Source organism: Sander lucioperca, chromosome 13 (assembly GCF_008315115.2).
Source record: "Sander lucioperca isolate FBNREF2018 chromosome 13, SLUC_FBN_1.2, whole genome shotgun sequence".
Lineage (NCBI taxonomy): Eukaryota > Metazoa > Chordata > Actinopteri > Perciformes > Percidae > Sander > Sander lucioperca.
This window is the reverse complement of record NC_050185.1, coordinates 23187968-23204881: the sequence shown is the minus strand read 5'-3', so window position 1 is coordinate 23204881 and position 16914 is coordinate 23187968. Positions and strand designations below refer to the sequence as shown.

The following is a 16914-nucleotide window of genomic DNA, read 5'->3' as shown; positions in this document are numbered from 1 at the left end:
GGATACCGATACCGGTACCTCAAATTCGGTTCCGGTACACGACAGTACCTTTTTTCAGTACTTTCCCTCTGTAATAACAAAAAAATTATTTCAGTTGTAAAAAATTATTCCAAACCTATTTATCCTGTTTACTTAGAACATTGTTATTTGTTGAAAATATTTTACACTCAAAAGAAAATAAACTAAACAAAAAATAAAACACCTCCCTTTCCAAACCCGTCCCTACAACCTATTAAATTGAATAATTATTAATTTCTTACTCACTGTAACTTTTATTCTTTTATTTGTATATTATTCTATTTTAGCCTGTTTTATTTTCATGGCCATTTTTAATTGCTCTTTAACGTTTTATGTAAAGCACTTTGAATTGCCTTGTTGTTGAAATGTGCTATAGAAATGAAGTTGCCTTGCCTTACGACAATGTTGAAAACAATGTAGAAAACAATGTTGTGCCTGCTTGTCTCAGAGGAAGTGTAACGTCAACAGCATAAGAGGGTAAGCGAGCATCCGGAAAGCGTACCTCCTATGGGGAGATTCTGAGGCTAACAAGCCATCACTTTCCGCTAGCATTCCATTGACTCACATTCATTTTGGCGTCACTTTGACAGTGAATAACTTTACATCTGAAGCTTTTAAAGACTGTATTTGTCCATTGTTTATTTCTAAAGAAACACAACTATATTTAAAAGGCTCCATTACCTTGTATCTCACGTTATGGCCCCGTAGCAGCCATTTTTGTAAAAATAGGCTAATGATTGTGTCATAACCATGCGACTTTCTGTCGAATGGTAGAGCTATTACTGTATAGTCAGGAGAAGCTTGCAGTTAATTGGGGGGATGTGGAGGCATACAGTCAAGGGAGAAGCCCATAGAGAGTCCATGAAAGCATCGGAACAACATATTTCAGCAACGTTTTGATGGATTGGAAATACTTAGATATGTGGCAAGTGAATTCATATGAAGTAACATTTATCCACGAACAACCAGGCACAGCTGTCAAAAGACTTACAACTTTCAGACAGGTTGCTCACGTCACATCACGGGGAATGGGGAAATTATACAGGCAATGGACAGCTCCTACTCACGCTCTCCGTCTCTGCAAGATTCGGAATGATTCAGATTTCTCTTGGCACAGCTACCAGAATACTTACAACTTTCAGACAGGTTGCTCACGTCACAGCTACGTGGTCAAGCTCAGTTTGAGGCTGCGCAGCAGCTGTGCAGTACGCTCAGCCATCACCAGAAAAGTGCTTCTAATTGACTTCACTGGTCTCCGTCGAAGTCTATGGTGTTGATGTGTCCATTTATTTTACTGTCTATGCAACAGCAACGCAATCACTTTTGGCTTGCCATTAATATCATATCGCAGCGAACGCTGTCTACTTTAAGTTTTGAAAAACTGTAACCATATTTGCAACCACTTTATCTGCATTGACGTGACTCACTGTGACTTCAACAAAACTGCAGAGACCCTGTACTTTGCATTAGTTTGCTTCGTCCACACCTCTGTGCACACACGCGTGTGTGTCGGAGCCCCGGTCTCTGTCAACATGTAGAGAGGACAGATAAGCTTGCGCTTATGTGCATCAAGGGGATAAGCAAGCATCCGGAAAGCGTACCTCCTATAGGGAGATTTCGAGGCTAACAAGCCATCACCTTCCGCTAGCATTCCCTTGACTCCCATTCATTTTGGCATCACTTTGACAGCGAATAACTTTACATTTGAAGCGTTTAAAGACTCTATTTGTCCATTGTTTATTTCTAAAGAAACACAACAATGTATAAAAGGCTCCATTACCTTGTATCTCACGTTATGGCCCCGTAGCAGCCGTTTTTGTAAAAATAGGCTAACGATTGTGTCATAACCACGCGACTTTCTGTTGCAAAGTAGAGAAATTACCGTATAGTCAGGAGAAGCTCGCAGGCAATCGGAGGGGCGTGGAGGCATACAGTCAAGGGAGAAGCCCAATGAGAGTCCATGAAAGCATCGGAACAACATATTTCAGCAATGTTTTGATGGATTGGAAATACTTCGGTATGTGGTAAGTGAATTCATATGAAGTAACATTTATCCACGAACAACCGGGCACAGCTGTCAAAAGACTTACAACTTTCAGACAGGTTGCTCACGTCACATCTACGTCGTCAAGCTCAGTTTGAGGCTGCGCAGTAGCTGCGCAGTAGCTGCGCAGTAGCTGCGCAGTACTCTCAGCCATCACTGGAAAAGTGCTTCTAATTGACTTCACTGGTCTCCGTTGAAGTATATGCTATATCGCTGTGTCCATTTCTTTCACTGTCTATGACGCACACTCACGTACCGAAACTTGGCACCGTTTGATTTAAAGTTAATCGGTCCTCGGTAGTGCCGACGTAATTTGGTCGGTACCCAAAAAAGTACAGAGTTTGTTTCCCAACCCAAAGCAACTGACCTTTAATCCACGTGTCTTCAAAACACACAACCAGCAAACTGTTTTCACATACACCTTAGAGCTCCATCCAACTGAGGTTGAGCCATGCTACAGCACAATATGTCTGTGTGTACATTCAACAAATTAAGAATTGCCTTTTAGGTCTTTACTTAAGTTATTTAGTCCTTCATGCCCGACTGCCCATCAGTTGATTCAACTCACCTTTGTAATGTTAATAACAAATGTCACAAAGTCAGTTTAATGTTATAAATGGTACATGGCATTTATATAGGGCTTTTATCCATAACGCTTTAAAACTTGCCTTACATTCTCACACACACACACACACACACACACACACACACACACACACACTCACATTCCGGAGCCGGCTGACTCCGTCTTTGTAAGTCTAATGTGAGTCTATCTCTGTACTCGGTCCGGTTCTGGTGGTTGATTAACCCATATTTTTGCTAATTGACTCTCTTAACTGGCCGGATGGGTAGCGCATGGCGCCCTGCCGTCAGTCCTTGAGGCAAATTACTGTGATTACTCCACATTTTAATTGTGAGTAAAATCTGAATCTGCAACACAAACATTAACATTTCTCTGTCAGGTAAATGTAGTAGAACAATGTTTTCCTCTGAAGTAGGAGTACACAGTAAGTCAGCAGTAGGCTATACAGTGCGATTGCATATTAATTGCTTTGGGGTCCTTTTGTAAGATATTTTGGGGTATAATGGTTCTGGAGAGAGCTGCAAGCAGTGATACCACAGGCCAAGCAATCGGCCCGTTCTAAACAGGCACATTTTGAACGGGCACTGTATAGTTGACATGAAGCAGTGAAAAAATGAGCAACACAAGGGAGCATACTTGAGCAATACTTTTAATCCATGCCAACTTCAGCTGAGATGTTCTGACCTCTGAGCTTCATACGTGGGAATTTTCCAATAGAGATTATTAATAAATTAGCACTTTCATACACATGTTCTATAGCAATCATGTTAAAATCCTTTTTAGTGCCATAATAAACATTTATGGGTTAGGGTTATATGCTTTTGTTATTTAGTTTGTGTCTTCATCACAAGTCATCTTAGTGGTTTCCACAGCAAGTACAGGACCACACAATGCATCTTTAAAATTAAGTGGGAAAATGAGAAAAATGCTGAACTGAAATGGACACAATGAGATTCATGTGGAGTTCCATTGTTCAATGAGAGGTAAATGCTGCCTGGGGTTTGTTCCCACAACGACAAAATTGTGTAACAGAATGCTTTTAGTTTTCTTGACAAGCAAGTTGAAAATAATAAAAAAAAAAACATTTAAAAAAATAAGATGTAAGAACTTGTCATGGTTTCCCAATAGTGTTTTTCAAAATGGTGGTAAGGAATCCTGTTGGGCCTGTTTCTTTTTACCCCAGAGGAACCAGAATCAAACAGCCACGAGTACTGCAGAATTGTAATCATCCGGAAGGACAAGTCAGGACATGATCTGCTTGGCTTTGGCTTTGCAGTCCTTTGAGGGCTAAAATGTTTGCTCTACAAAAAGCCAGTTGACAGGTGGTGTTTTCCCACCTTACTCAAAAACAGGTCTCGCTCAGAGAGCAAGAAAACAGCATCAGAATCAGACTGGGCTTAAGGAAATGTATATTAAAAAGCATTTAACAATCTGTCAAGAATTAAACACAGTATCAATTAAATCTGCTTTCACTGTTTTAAATGCTCACTGTTGGATCGTCTTTCCTGAGAGAACCATTCCTTGTTTAGAACCATTGTTATTTAAAAAATATGTATGGTAAAACTGGTAACACTTTACAATAACGGTACATCAGTTAGCATTACTTAATGCATTAATAAGCATTAATTAACCATTGATTAATGTGTGTAATAAACATTTATTAACAATGCTCATGTTTGTTCATGTTAACTAAGGTATTAATTGATGCATTATTTACCATTAGTTAATGCCTTAAACGTACAATATGTAACTTTCTGCCGCTAGGGGTCTCTCAACCAAAACAATGGATGGTAAACACAGACATTGATGACGTTGGGAAGTTGCGTGGAATTATGGGAGTTTTTATTGCTAAACACTATCGTTGATTAGAATGCATCTGTTCACGGACGAGTTTACCCATTCCAATTTGTATTGGCAGCTAGCTGACCAGTTAGTTAGTGAGCCAGCAAGCTAACATTAATGGCTAACGTTAGCAGGTTTTAGCTGCTGGCTAAAGCAGCTAAAACCACACTATCACAGTATATTTCACATGCCAATGTCACCTTTTGGATTTTACCGGGCGGACGGGGTTTGTTGTAAGGCTTAGCTAGCTAGCTACTCAACGAGGCTGAGAGACGGGTGTGGGTGGGGATTGCAGGGGGACTCTCCGCGACAGCGATGATGTTCGATTGCTATTGTCAGCAGCATGAGAACATCTCCCAGCTGCCAGATCTCCCCCTTTACTTTTCTATAATCTTAACTATTCATTTTGTTGCTTAACCCACCTTTTGTCGGGTTAATTTAGCTGTAAAGACAGCTAAACGCGAAGGGGGGAGAAATTCGGCAGGGAGGAGATTTACGGTACAAACACCGGTAGCTAACATTATGGATGGCCGATGTTGTGACTAGGATGCCTGGGTCTGCTATTCTCTGTTTCCCGACGCTTCATTAAACTGCTGTTAGCGTCGTAAGCACACTGCACTGGCTGGGGCTAACGGTAACTAGCTATTGCTACATGTCCCGGCTGTGTTGTCAGCTATCATCCCAAATGAAGTCTCTTTGTGCCGGTGGAGTGAGGCAGGGTGTGCTAGCTGGCTAAATTATCATTAGATTAATCGTCTATCTATACAGCTAACGTTAACGTTACTTACTTTTGGTAGAGGGTGAGATCAGTGAAAAGACTCCTTAGTCTCCTTGCAGAGGTTTGCTTGTTCCTTTGTCTTCATGTAGATTAACTTAAAGATGGACCAGATCTTCACTCTCGCAAGGATCCTGGAGGGAGCCTGGGAGTATGCCCAACCGGTCTACGTGTGTTTCGTGGATTTGGAGAAGGCGTATGACCGGGTCCCCCGGGAGATACTGTGGGAGGTGCTGCGGGAGTATGGGGTGAGGGGGTCTCTTCTCAGGGCCATCCAATCTCTGTACGACCAAAGTGAGAGCTGTGTCCGGGTTCTCGGCAGTAAGTCGGACTCGTTTCAGGTGAGGGTTGGCCTCCGCCAGGGCTGCGCTTTGTCACCAATCCTGTTTGTAATATTTATGGACAGGATATCGAGGCGTAGTCAGAGTGGAGAGGGGTTGCAGTTCGGTGGGCTGGGGATCTCATCGCTGCTCTTTGCAGATGATGTGGTCCTGATGGCATCATCGGCCGGTGACCTTCAGCACTCACTGGATCGGTTCGCAGCCGAGTGTGAAGCGGCTGGGATGAGGATCAGCACCTCTAAATCTGAGGCCATGGTTCTCAGCAGGAAACCGATGGAGTGCCTTCTTCAGGTAGGGAATGAGTCCTTACCCCAAGTGAAGGAGTTCTAATACCTTGGGGTCTTGTTCGCGAGTGAGGGGACAATGGAGTGGGAGATTGGTCGGAGAATCGGTGCAGCGGGTGCGGTATTACATTTAATTTATCGCACCGTTGTGACGAAAAGAGAGCTGAGCCAGAAGGTTTCCTCAGGAGAGTGGCTGGCGTCTCCCTTAGAGATAGGGTGAGAAGCTCAGTCATCCGTGAGGAGCTCGGAGTAGAGCCGCTGCTCCTTCACATCGAAAGGAGCCAGTTGAGGTGGTTCGGGCATCTGGTAAAGATGCCCCCTGGGCGCCTCCCTAGGGAGGTGTTCCAGGCACGTCCAGCTGGGAGGAGGCCTCGGGGAAGACCCAGGATTAGGTGGAGGGATTATATCTCCAACCTGGCCTGGGAACGCCTCGGGATCCCCCAGTCGGAGCTGGTTAATGTGGCTCGGGAAAGGGAAGTTTGGGGTCCCCTGCTGGAGCTCCTCCTCCTGCGACCCGACACCGGATAAGCGGACGAAGATGGATGGATGGATGGGATAGATTAACTTAAAGCCCAACCTATATAAATTATTGTGCATGCTATATGATCGTTACTTAACCATAACTCATCACTTGATTAATGTATAATAATACTGAATAAGTATTACTAAACCATAACTAAACAGTTATTAATGCTCTTTGATAGCCATAAGGCTATTTAAAGTTGAGAACATATGCAGAAGACATGCCAGTGAAGATGACAAGAGGGGGAAAATGTCCAGTGTAATCTCCATACAGGATTTACACTGTTATAGCTCTGAGTCTTCAGTGGAAAAAGAGAAGACAACTGACTGAGTCAAACTCAGAATCAATTGAAAACCTTGTTTACATTTTGAATATGTGTGCATAACAGAAGGTTGTCATGAAGATTTGATTTCACATTGGCAATGTTTCACTAATGTTTAAAAGCTGTGTGAATGAACTTTACAATAAGGCTCACAAAGAGCATTAATAACTGTTTAGTTATGGTTTAGTAATACTTATTAGGGCCCGAGCACGAAAGTGCAAAGGAACCTATTGTTTTTGGTCAGATTATTTTTCCGATTCCTTCGTCGCATTTTTGAGGGGGTTAGAATGCACGAAAACTCACAAAAATGTGCACATATGCCACAACTGGTGAAAATTGCAAAGGTTCAAAGAATTACACATATCCACCACTAGGTGGTGCTATTGCAGAAAAAACACGTTTGGCCCTATAACTCCCAAACCGTACAAATCACATTCAAAAACCATATATTTTCGCATTCCCTGGATCCAGCTGAATCTCCTGATATAGGCCACGCCCATTTCCGCTTTTAGACTTTTATGCGTGAAAAATCGTGATTTATCGAAAACCTACTTTGCCGAACTCCTCCTAGACCGTGCATGTGATTTGCACGAAACTTGGCAGGTACATCTCCAGACGGACCTGACAAAAAGTTATCCAAAGAATTTTTATAGGATAAAAATTGCACATTACGCACAAACAAATTTGTGTAGCTAAGTATGAAAACACCAACTTTGCCATATCTCGACCAAAATAATTGCTAAACTTAATATTCTTGTTTGCCGTGACCCTCTGGAGATGCCCCACACATTTTACGAAAATTGGCCACTAGGGGGCGCTACAAGTACATAAAGTTTATAGCTCATGAATGGCTCATCCGATTTTTACAAAATTTGATGGGTACCATCTAGGGCCACTCATGAGGCCACCCCTACAGTAAGGTACTGATTGGTCAAAGTGGGCGTGGCCTATGGGACCCTAATTGGTTTTAGCCCTTGGGCACATTTTTGACGGCCTCAATATAAGGAAAAAACATAAACACCTGGGAGCTTTGCGAGACTGTACAGCGATTTGGCCCATACCTGTAAGTGGGCTAGGTTTAGTTACATAGTTGCTCCAATCCTCACCAGATTTAATACCCATATTGCTCTCATCATTGCGGACATATTTACCTTCATTAGCTCCGCCCAACCGGAAGGCGGCCATTTTTAATTATGCATTTTTCAGGTGTTTTACATTCTTTCGAACTCGTCCTAGGCCATGATTTCAATCTTCTTGAATCTTTGCAGGTAGTATCTGTTGACCCCCATGACGAAAAGTTATCCAAAGAATTTTGATAGTTGAAAATATGCGCAAGTTACAGCAACTTCCTATCTAAAGAGGAAGTTGCGTTATCTTGGCAACAATTATTCTGATTGCCCCGAAACTTGACAAGGTTGTTCCTCATGGCTGGTTTAGCATCTGTGCCAACTTGGTGGTAATCGGCCATTAGATGGCACTGTTTGAAATTTTTTTAATTAATCAGCAAAATATTGATATATGGGAAACCTACTGTCTAACCACTCCTGGGGCGTGAGTCCGATCGGCTCGAAAACTGGCAAATAGACTCGGAGGACCGTCGTGACAAAAAGTTATCAAAAGAATTTTAATAGCTAAAACAATACACAAGTTATAGAGGACCAACTTCCTGTGGGTGGGTGTCAAAACAAGAACGGTTGTATCTTGCACACGGCTATTCCGATGGACAGAAAAATTAGGACAGTTGTTCCTCATGTGCAAATGAGGCTGTGTGCCAAATATGGCATGAATTGGCCTATAGATGGCGCTGTTTTCATTTTTTTAATTAATTAGAAAATTTGCTTCATGCAAAACCTACTTTTTTAACTCCTCGTAGAGCGTGAGTCACATCTGCACAAAAATGTACACCTAGACTCGGTTAAATATATGATAAATATATGATAGCTAACGCAATGCGCAAGTTATGGAGGACCAACTTCCTGTAGGTGGTTGTTGAAACAGGAACAGTTGTATCTTGGCAAGTTATTCCGATTTACATAAAACTTAGAATGTGTCGTCGACATGTGATATTGAGCCTATACTCTAGCCACACCCATGTACACAGACCACGCTCCCTTTCATAACTTGTGAACCGTTTACGGTAGACTCTTGTGTGAGGTATCATTGAACTCAGCAAAGAGATCCTTTTTAATTGGTGACGGTTTGCCTTGGTTTGCATGGCTTAAGCATATGGATGCTTAAGCCATGCCCCCTTTAATTACTAATGACCCGTTTCTTGTACACTATTGTGTGAGGTATCATTGAACTCTGCAGAGAGTTCCCTTTTCATTGGTGATGATTTGCAGTGTCTGAGTGCCGCACAAATGCACGGCCGCAAGGAGCGCCGTCCGCCAGTAACCCTGACTGCAAGAAGGCGAGAGCCCATTCATCGCTGCTTGCAGCTTTAATTATTATTTTTCCTGTCCGTCGCATTTTTGAGGTGGTTAGAATGCACGAAAACTCACAAAAATGTGCACACATCAGAACTGGTGAAAATTGCAAAGTTCTGTAGTGATTGGACTCGGGCATTGCCAGGGCTCCATAGCGCCCCCTAACGTGTGCCTTAATTCGGAAAAAAATAATAAGTTAATATACCAAATTTTGAGGGACATCTTCAAGTCCATGGAGCTATTTTTAGAAGAAGTTACAAAATTCTATTAAAGCAGCGTTGGACAGGCCCTCGTGCCTCTGCACATCTCTCACATGTAGACCACACATTATAAGTTTCATGTAAATCGGATGATGTTTGTCATATAAGGTTTATTTCCTGTTGCTAGCGTGGGGCGCTATGATCAAAAGTCAATAATGGCCTGTAGATGTCCTCAGGCAGATATGACATTGTACACTATAGTTAGAGCCAGTTTCTCGTTCATCGCTAAACACTCAAAATGGCCGCCACACCACGCCCACACCGTTTGACAAAAGGTTTTTCTTTTAATAACGTTTCATCTGTAAGGTGTTGAGATGGTAGTTGGACAATGTACACTCGAGTTACACCCACTTCCTGTTTCTTCCTGTTTCGGCGGCGAAACGCACAAAATGACCGCCCCGCCATGGCCACGCCCTATGACGAAAAGTTTTTCTTTAAACAACTTTTCATCTTTAATGTCTTAAGATGGTACAGACCGAATTTGAAGTTTTGTAACTTTCTAGGGGGCGCTAGCGAGCCATTTTTGCGCGGTTATTCCCGAAACCCTTAAAATACGTAAATTTTCACCAGACTTGATGCGCCCGCCACATTTGGTGAGTTTTTGAATATGTTAAGCCCCTCAAAAAGCCAATTAATTTGGTGTAATAATAATTCCTTCAGTTTCAATAGGGCCTTCGCCACTGTCGGCGCTCGGGCCCTAATTAAAGCTGCAAGCAGCGATGGACAGGCCCTCACTCCTCTGCGCGCGTTGGGGTTACCGGCGGTCGCCGCTCCTTGCGACCGTGCATTTGCGTGGCACTCAGACACTGCAAATCATCACCAATGAAACGGGAACTCCCTGCTGCATTCAACGATACTTCACATAAGACTACGTCATACAGTTCATTAGCTGTGAAAGGGGGCGTGGCCAAAGTATAGGGGGGGGGGCAAACCCTTACCAATTAAAAAGAAAGTCTCTGCCGAGTTCATTGATACCTCACATAAGACTCTACCTTAAACGGGTCATCAGTTATGAAAGGGGCTTGGCTTAAGCATAGGGGGGCGGGACAAAACATCACCAATGAATAAGGAACTATCTGCTAAGTTCAATAATACCTCACACAAGGGTCTACCTTAAACGGTTATAATGTTATGAAAGGGGCGTGGCTTAAGCATAGGGGCAATTGGACAATGTACACTCAAGTTACACCCCCTTCCTGTTTTGATGGCGAAACGCACAAAATGGCCGCCCCGCCACGGCCACGCCCTATGACGAAAAGTTTTTCTTTTAACAACTTTTCATCTTTAATGTCTTACGATGGCACAGACCGAATTTGAAGTTGATCGGATGAAATCTCTAGGAGGAGTTCGTTAAAGTACGACATGTGGAAATGGCCAAAATCGCACTAATTTCGAACTTTGAAAATGGCGGACTTCCTGTTGGGCTTAGGGTATGGCTCCAATGACGTTTTTTGTACATCTTGACATGTTACATATGTGTACCAAGTTTCGTGAGTCTATGTTAAACGCACTGCAGGGGCTCAATTCTTTTAACTTTGTAGGGGGCGCTAGCGAGCCATTTTTGCGCGCCTATTCCCGAAACCCTTAAAATACGTACATTTTCACCAGACTTGATGCGACCGCCAAATTTGGTGAGTTTTTGAATATGTTAAGCCCCTCAAAAAGCCAATTCATTTGGTGTAATAATAATAATAATAATAATAATAATTAAAGCTGCAAGCAGTGATGGACGGGCCCTCGCACCTCTGCGTGCGTCGGGGTTACCGGCGGACACCGCTCCTTGCGAACATACATTTGCGCGGCACTCAGACACCGCAAATTGTCAACAATGAAAAGGGAACTCCCTGCCAAGTTCAACGATACCTGACACAAGACTCTACGTCATACGGTTCATTAGCTGTGAAAAGGGGGCGTGGCTGAAGCATAGGGGGCGGGTCAAACCATCACCAATTATGAACGAAGTCTCTGCTGAGTTCATTGATACCTCACATAAGACTCTACCTTAAATGGGTCAGGATTTATTAAAGGCGGCGTGGCTTAAGCATAGGGGGCTGGCCAAACCATCACCAATGAATAAGGAAGTCTCTGCTGAGTTTAATGACACCTCATACAAGACTCTACGCCATACAGTTCATTAGCTGTGAAAGGGGGCGTGTCTTACGCATAGGGGGCGGGCCAAACCATCACCAATGAAGAAGTAATTCTCTGCTGAGTTCATTGATACCTCACCCAATGGTCAACCTTAAATCGTTCAAATGTTATGAAAGGGGGCGTGGCTTAAGCATAGGGGGCGGGCCAAACCATCACCAATGAAGAAGCAACTCTCTGCTGAGTTCAATGACAACTCACACAAGACCCTACCTTAAACGGTTCAAATGTTATGAAAGGGGGCGTGGCTTAAGCATAGGGGGCGGGCCAAAACATCACCAATGAAGAAGCAACTCTCTGCTGAGTTCAATGACACCTCACACAAGACTCTACCTTAGATGGATCAGCATTCATGAAAGGGGGCGTGGCTTAAGCATAGGGGGCGGGCCAAACCATCACCAATGAAGAAGCAACTCTCTACTGAGTCCAATGACACCTCACACAAGACTCTACCTTAAACGGAACAAATGTTATGAAAGGGGGCGTGGCCTTAGTAAGTGGGCGTGGTTATATTATAGGGGCCGGCTCATTATCACATGTAGACCACACATTCTAAGTTTCGTGTAAATCGGATGATGTTTGTCATATAAGGCGCATTTCCTGTTGCCAGCGGGGGGCGCTATGACCAAAAGTCAAATATGGCCTGTAGGTGTCCTCAGGCCTGGACCCTTGTCAATCGTGAGAATTTTCGGGCAGATACGACAACGTACACTCAAGTTACAACAATTTATTTGTTCATCGCTCAACACTCAAAATGGCCGCCACGCCACGCCCACACCGTCAGACGAAAAGTTTTTCTTTTAATAACTTTTCATCTTTAAGGTGTTGGGATGATAGAGACCAAGTCTGAAGTTCATCGGATGAAATCTCTAGGAGGAGTTCGTAAAAGTATAGCACCTTGACTTTTAGGCCTACTTCCTGTTGCCACTGTTGCGCTATGACTTTAAGTAAATATCGGCCTTTATTTGTCCTCAGGGTTGGACTCTTATGAATCCTGAAAAGTTTCGAGCCAATCGGACAATGTACACTCGAGTTACACCCACTTCCTGTTTCGGCGGCGAAACGCACGAAATGGCCGCCCCGCCACGGCCATGCCACATTTGGTGAGTTTTTGAATACGTTAAGCCCCTCAAAAAGCCAATTAATTTGCCGGGAAAAAGAATAATAATAATAATTCCTTCAGTTTCAATAGGGCCTTCACCGCTGTCGGCGCTCGGGCCCTAATAATAATAATAATAATGATAATTGCTTCAGTTTCAATAGGGCCTTCGCCGCTGTCGGTGCTCGGGCCCTAATAATAATAATTCCTTCAGTTTCAATAGGGCCTTCGCCGCTGTCAGCGCTCGGGCCCTAATAATAATAATAATAATTAAAGCTGCAAGCAGCGATGGACGGGCCCTCGCTCCTCTGCGCCTGTCGGGGTTACCGGCGGTCGCCGCTCCTTGCGACCGTGCATTTGCGCGGCACTCAGACACCGCAAATCGTCACCAAGGAAAAGGGAACTCCCCGCTGCATTCAATGATACCTCACACAAGACTCTACCTTAGATAGGTCAGCATTTATGAAAGGGGGCGTGGCTTGAACATAGGGGGCGGGCCAAACCATCACCAATGAAGTAGTAACTCTGCTGAGTTCATTGATACCTCACACAATGGTCAACCTTAAATCGTTCAAATGTTATGAAAGGGGGCGTGGCTTAAGCATAGGGGGCGGGCCAAACCATCACCAATGAAGAAGCAACTCTCTGCTGAGTTCAATGACACTTCACACAAGACCCTACCTTAAACGGTTCAAATGTTATGAAAGGGGGCGTGGCTTAAGCATAGGGGGCGGGCCAAACCATCACCAATGAAGAAGCAACTCTGCTGAGTTCAATGACGCCTCACACAAGACTCTTCCTTAAATGGGTCACCAGTTATAAAAAGGGGCGTGGCTAAATTATAGGGGCCGGGTCAACCCATCACCAATTAAAAAGGAAGTCTTTGCTGAGTTCAATGATACCTCACACAAGGGTCTACCTTAATCGGTTCAAATGTTATGAAAGGGGCGTGGCTTAAGCATAGGGGGTGGGCCAAAACATCACCAATGAAGAAGGAACTCTCTGCTGAGTTCATTGATACCTCACACAATGGTCAACCTTAAATCGTTCAAATGTTATGAAAGGGGGCGTGGCTTAGCCATAGGGGGCGGGCCTAACCATCACCAATGAAGAAGCAACTCTCTGCTGAGTTCACTGATACCTCACACAATGGTCAACTTTAAATTTTTCAAATGTTATGGAAGGGGGCGTGGCTTAAGCATAGGGGGCGGGCCAAACCATCACCAATGAAGAAGGAACTCTCTGCTGATTTCATTGATACCTCACATAATGGTCAACCTTAAATCGTTCAAATGTTATGAAAGGGGGCGTGGCTTAAGCATAGGGGGCGGGCCAAACCATCACCAATGAAGAAGCAACTCTGCTGAGTTCAATGACGCCTCACACAAGACTCTTCCTTAAATGGGTCACCAGTTATAAAAAGGGGCGTGGCTAAATTATAGGGGCCGGGTCAACCCATCACCAATTAAAAAGGAAGTCTCTGCTGAGTTCAATGATACCTCACACAAGGGTCTACCTTAATCGGTTCAAATGTTATGAAAGGGGCGTGGCTTAAGCATAGGGGGCGGGCCAAAACATCACCAATGAAGAAGGAACTCTCTGCTGAGTTCATTGATACCTCACACAATGGTCAACCTTAAATCGTTCAAATGTTATGAAAGGGGGCGTGGCTTAGCCATAGGGGGCGGGCCTAACCATCACCAATGAAGAAGCAACTCTCTGCTGAGTTCACTGATACCTCACACAATGGTCAACTTTAAATTGTTCAAATGTTATGGAAGGGGGCGTGGCTTAAGCATAGGGGGCGGGCCAAACCATCACCAATGAAGAAGCAACTCTCTGCTGAGTTCAATGACACCTCAAACAAGACCCTACCTTAAACGGTTCAAATGTTATGAAAGGGGGCGTGGCTTAAGCATAGGGGGCGGGCCAAACCATCAACCAATGAAGAAGCAACTCTGCTGAGTTCAATGACGCCTCACACAAGACTCTTCCTTAAATGGGTCACCAGTTATAAAAAGGGGCGTGGCTAAATTATAGGGGCCGGGTCAACCCATCACCAATTAAAAAGGAAGTCTCTGCTGAGTTCAATGATACCTCACACAAGGGTCTACCTTAATCGGTTCAAATGTTATGAAAGGGGCGTGGCTTAAGCATAGGGGGCGGGCCAAAACATCACCAATGAAGAAGGAACTCTCTGCTGAGTTCATTGATACCTCACACAATGGTCAACTTTAAATCGTTCAAATGTTATGAAAGGGGGCGTGGCTTAAGCATAGGGGGCGGGACAAACCATCACCAATGAAGAAGGAACTCTGCTGATTTCATTGATACCTCACACAATGGTCAACCTTAAATCGTTCAAATGTTATGAAAGGGGGCGTGGCTTAGCCATAGGGGGCGGGCCTAACCATCACCAATGAAGAAGCAACTCTCTGCTGAGTTCACTGATACCTCACACAATGGTCAACTTTAAATTGTTCAAATGTTATGGAAGGGGGCGTGGCTTAAGCATAGGGGGCGGGCCAAACCATCACCAATGAAGAAGGAACTCTCTGCTGATTTCATTGATACCTCACATAATGGTCAACCTTAAATCGTTCAAATGTTATGAAAGGGGGCGTGGCTTAAGCATAGGGGGCGGGCCAAACCATCACCAATGAAGAAGCAACTCTCTGCTGAGTTCAATGACACCTCAAACAAGACCCTACCTTAAACGGTTCAAATGTTATGAAAGGGGGCGTGGCTTAAGCATAGGGGGCGGGCCAAACCATCACCAATGAAGAAGGAACTCTCTGCTGAGTTCAATGACACCTCACACAAGACTCTACCTTAAACGGTACAAATGTTATGAAAGGGGGCGTGGCCTGAGTAAGTGGGCGTGGTTATATTATAGGGGCCGGCTCATTATCACATGTAGACCACACATTCTAAGTTTCATGTAAATCGGATGATGTTTGTCATATAAGGTGCATTTCCTGTTGCCAGCGGGGGGCGCTATGACCAAAAGTCAAATATGGCCTGTAGGTGTCCTCAGGCCTGGACCCTTGTCAATCCTGAGAATTTTCGGGCAGATACGACAACGTACACTCAAGTTACAACAACTTCTTTGTTCATCGCTAAACACTCAAAATGGCCGCCACGCCCACACCGTCTGAAGAAAAGTTTTTCTTTTAATAACTTTTCATCTTTAAGGTGTTGGGATGATACAGACCAAGTTTGAAGTCCATCGGATGAAATCTCTAGGAGGAGTTCGTGAAAGTATAGCACCTTGTCTTTTGGGCCTACTTCCTGTTGCCACTAGGGGGCGCTATGACTTTAAGTAAATATCGGCCTTTATTTGTCCTTAGGGTTGGACTCTTATGAATCCTGAAAAGTTTCGAGCCAATCGGACAATGTACACTTGAGTTACACCCACTTCCTGTTTCGGCGGCAAAACACACAAAATGGCCACCCCGCCACAGCCACGCCCTATGACGAAAAGTTTTTCTTTTAACAACTTTTCATCTTTAATGTCTTAAGATGGCACAGACCGAATTTGAAGTTGATCAGATGAAATCTCTAGGAGGAGTTCGTTAAAGTACGACATGTGGAAATGGCCAAAATCGCACTAATTTCGAACTTTCAATTCGAAATGGCGGACTTCCTGTTGGGTTTAGGATATGGCTCCAATGACGTTTTGTGTGCGTCCTGACTTGATACACATGTGTACCAAATTTCGTGAGCCTACGTTAAACGCACTACAGGGGCTCAATTTTTTTAACTTTGTAGGGAGCGCTAGCGAGCCATTTTTGGGCGCCTATTTACGAAACAATTAAAATACGTAAATTCTCACCAGCCTTGATGCGACCGCCAAATTTGGTGAGTTTTATGTTAAGCCCCTCAAAAAGCCAATTCATTTGCCGGGAAAAAGAATAATAATTCCTTCTGTTTCAATAGGGCCTTCGCCACTGTCGGCGCTCGGGCCTTAATAATAATTCCTTCAGTTTCAATAGGGCCTTCGCCGCTGTCGGTGCTCGGGCCCTAATAATTCCTTCAGTTTCAATAGGGCCTTCGCCGCTGTCGGTGCTCGGGCCCTAATAATTCCTTCAGTTTCAATAGGGCCTTCGCCGCTGTTGGCGCTCGGGCCCTAATAATAATAATAATAATTCCTTCAGTTTCAAAAGGGCCTTCGCCGCTGTCGGCGCTCGGGCCCTAACTAGAACTGCAAGCAGTTATGACGGGGTCCAAGCTTCCGATGCCAGTCGCC

General features: G+C 44.1%; 1 protein-coding gene across 8 annotated transcripts in view; it reads left to right on the top strand.

Moving 5' to 3' along the window:
- Positions 1 to 16914, top strand: part of amot (angiomotin) — a 150802-nt gene that overhangs the window by 45855 nt on the left and 88033 nt on the right. The gene's annotated exons all lie outside the window — the stretch shown is intronic.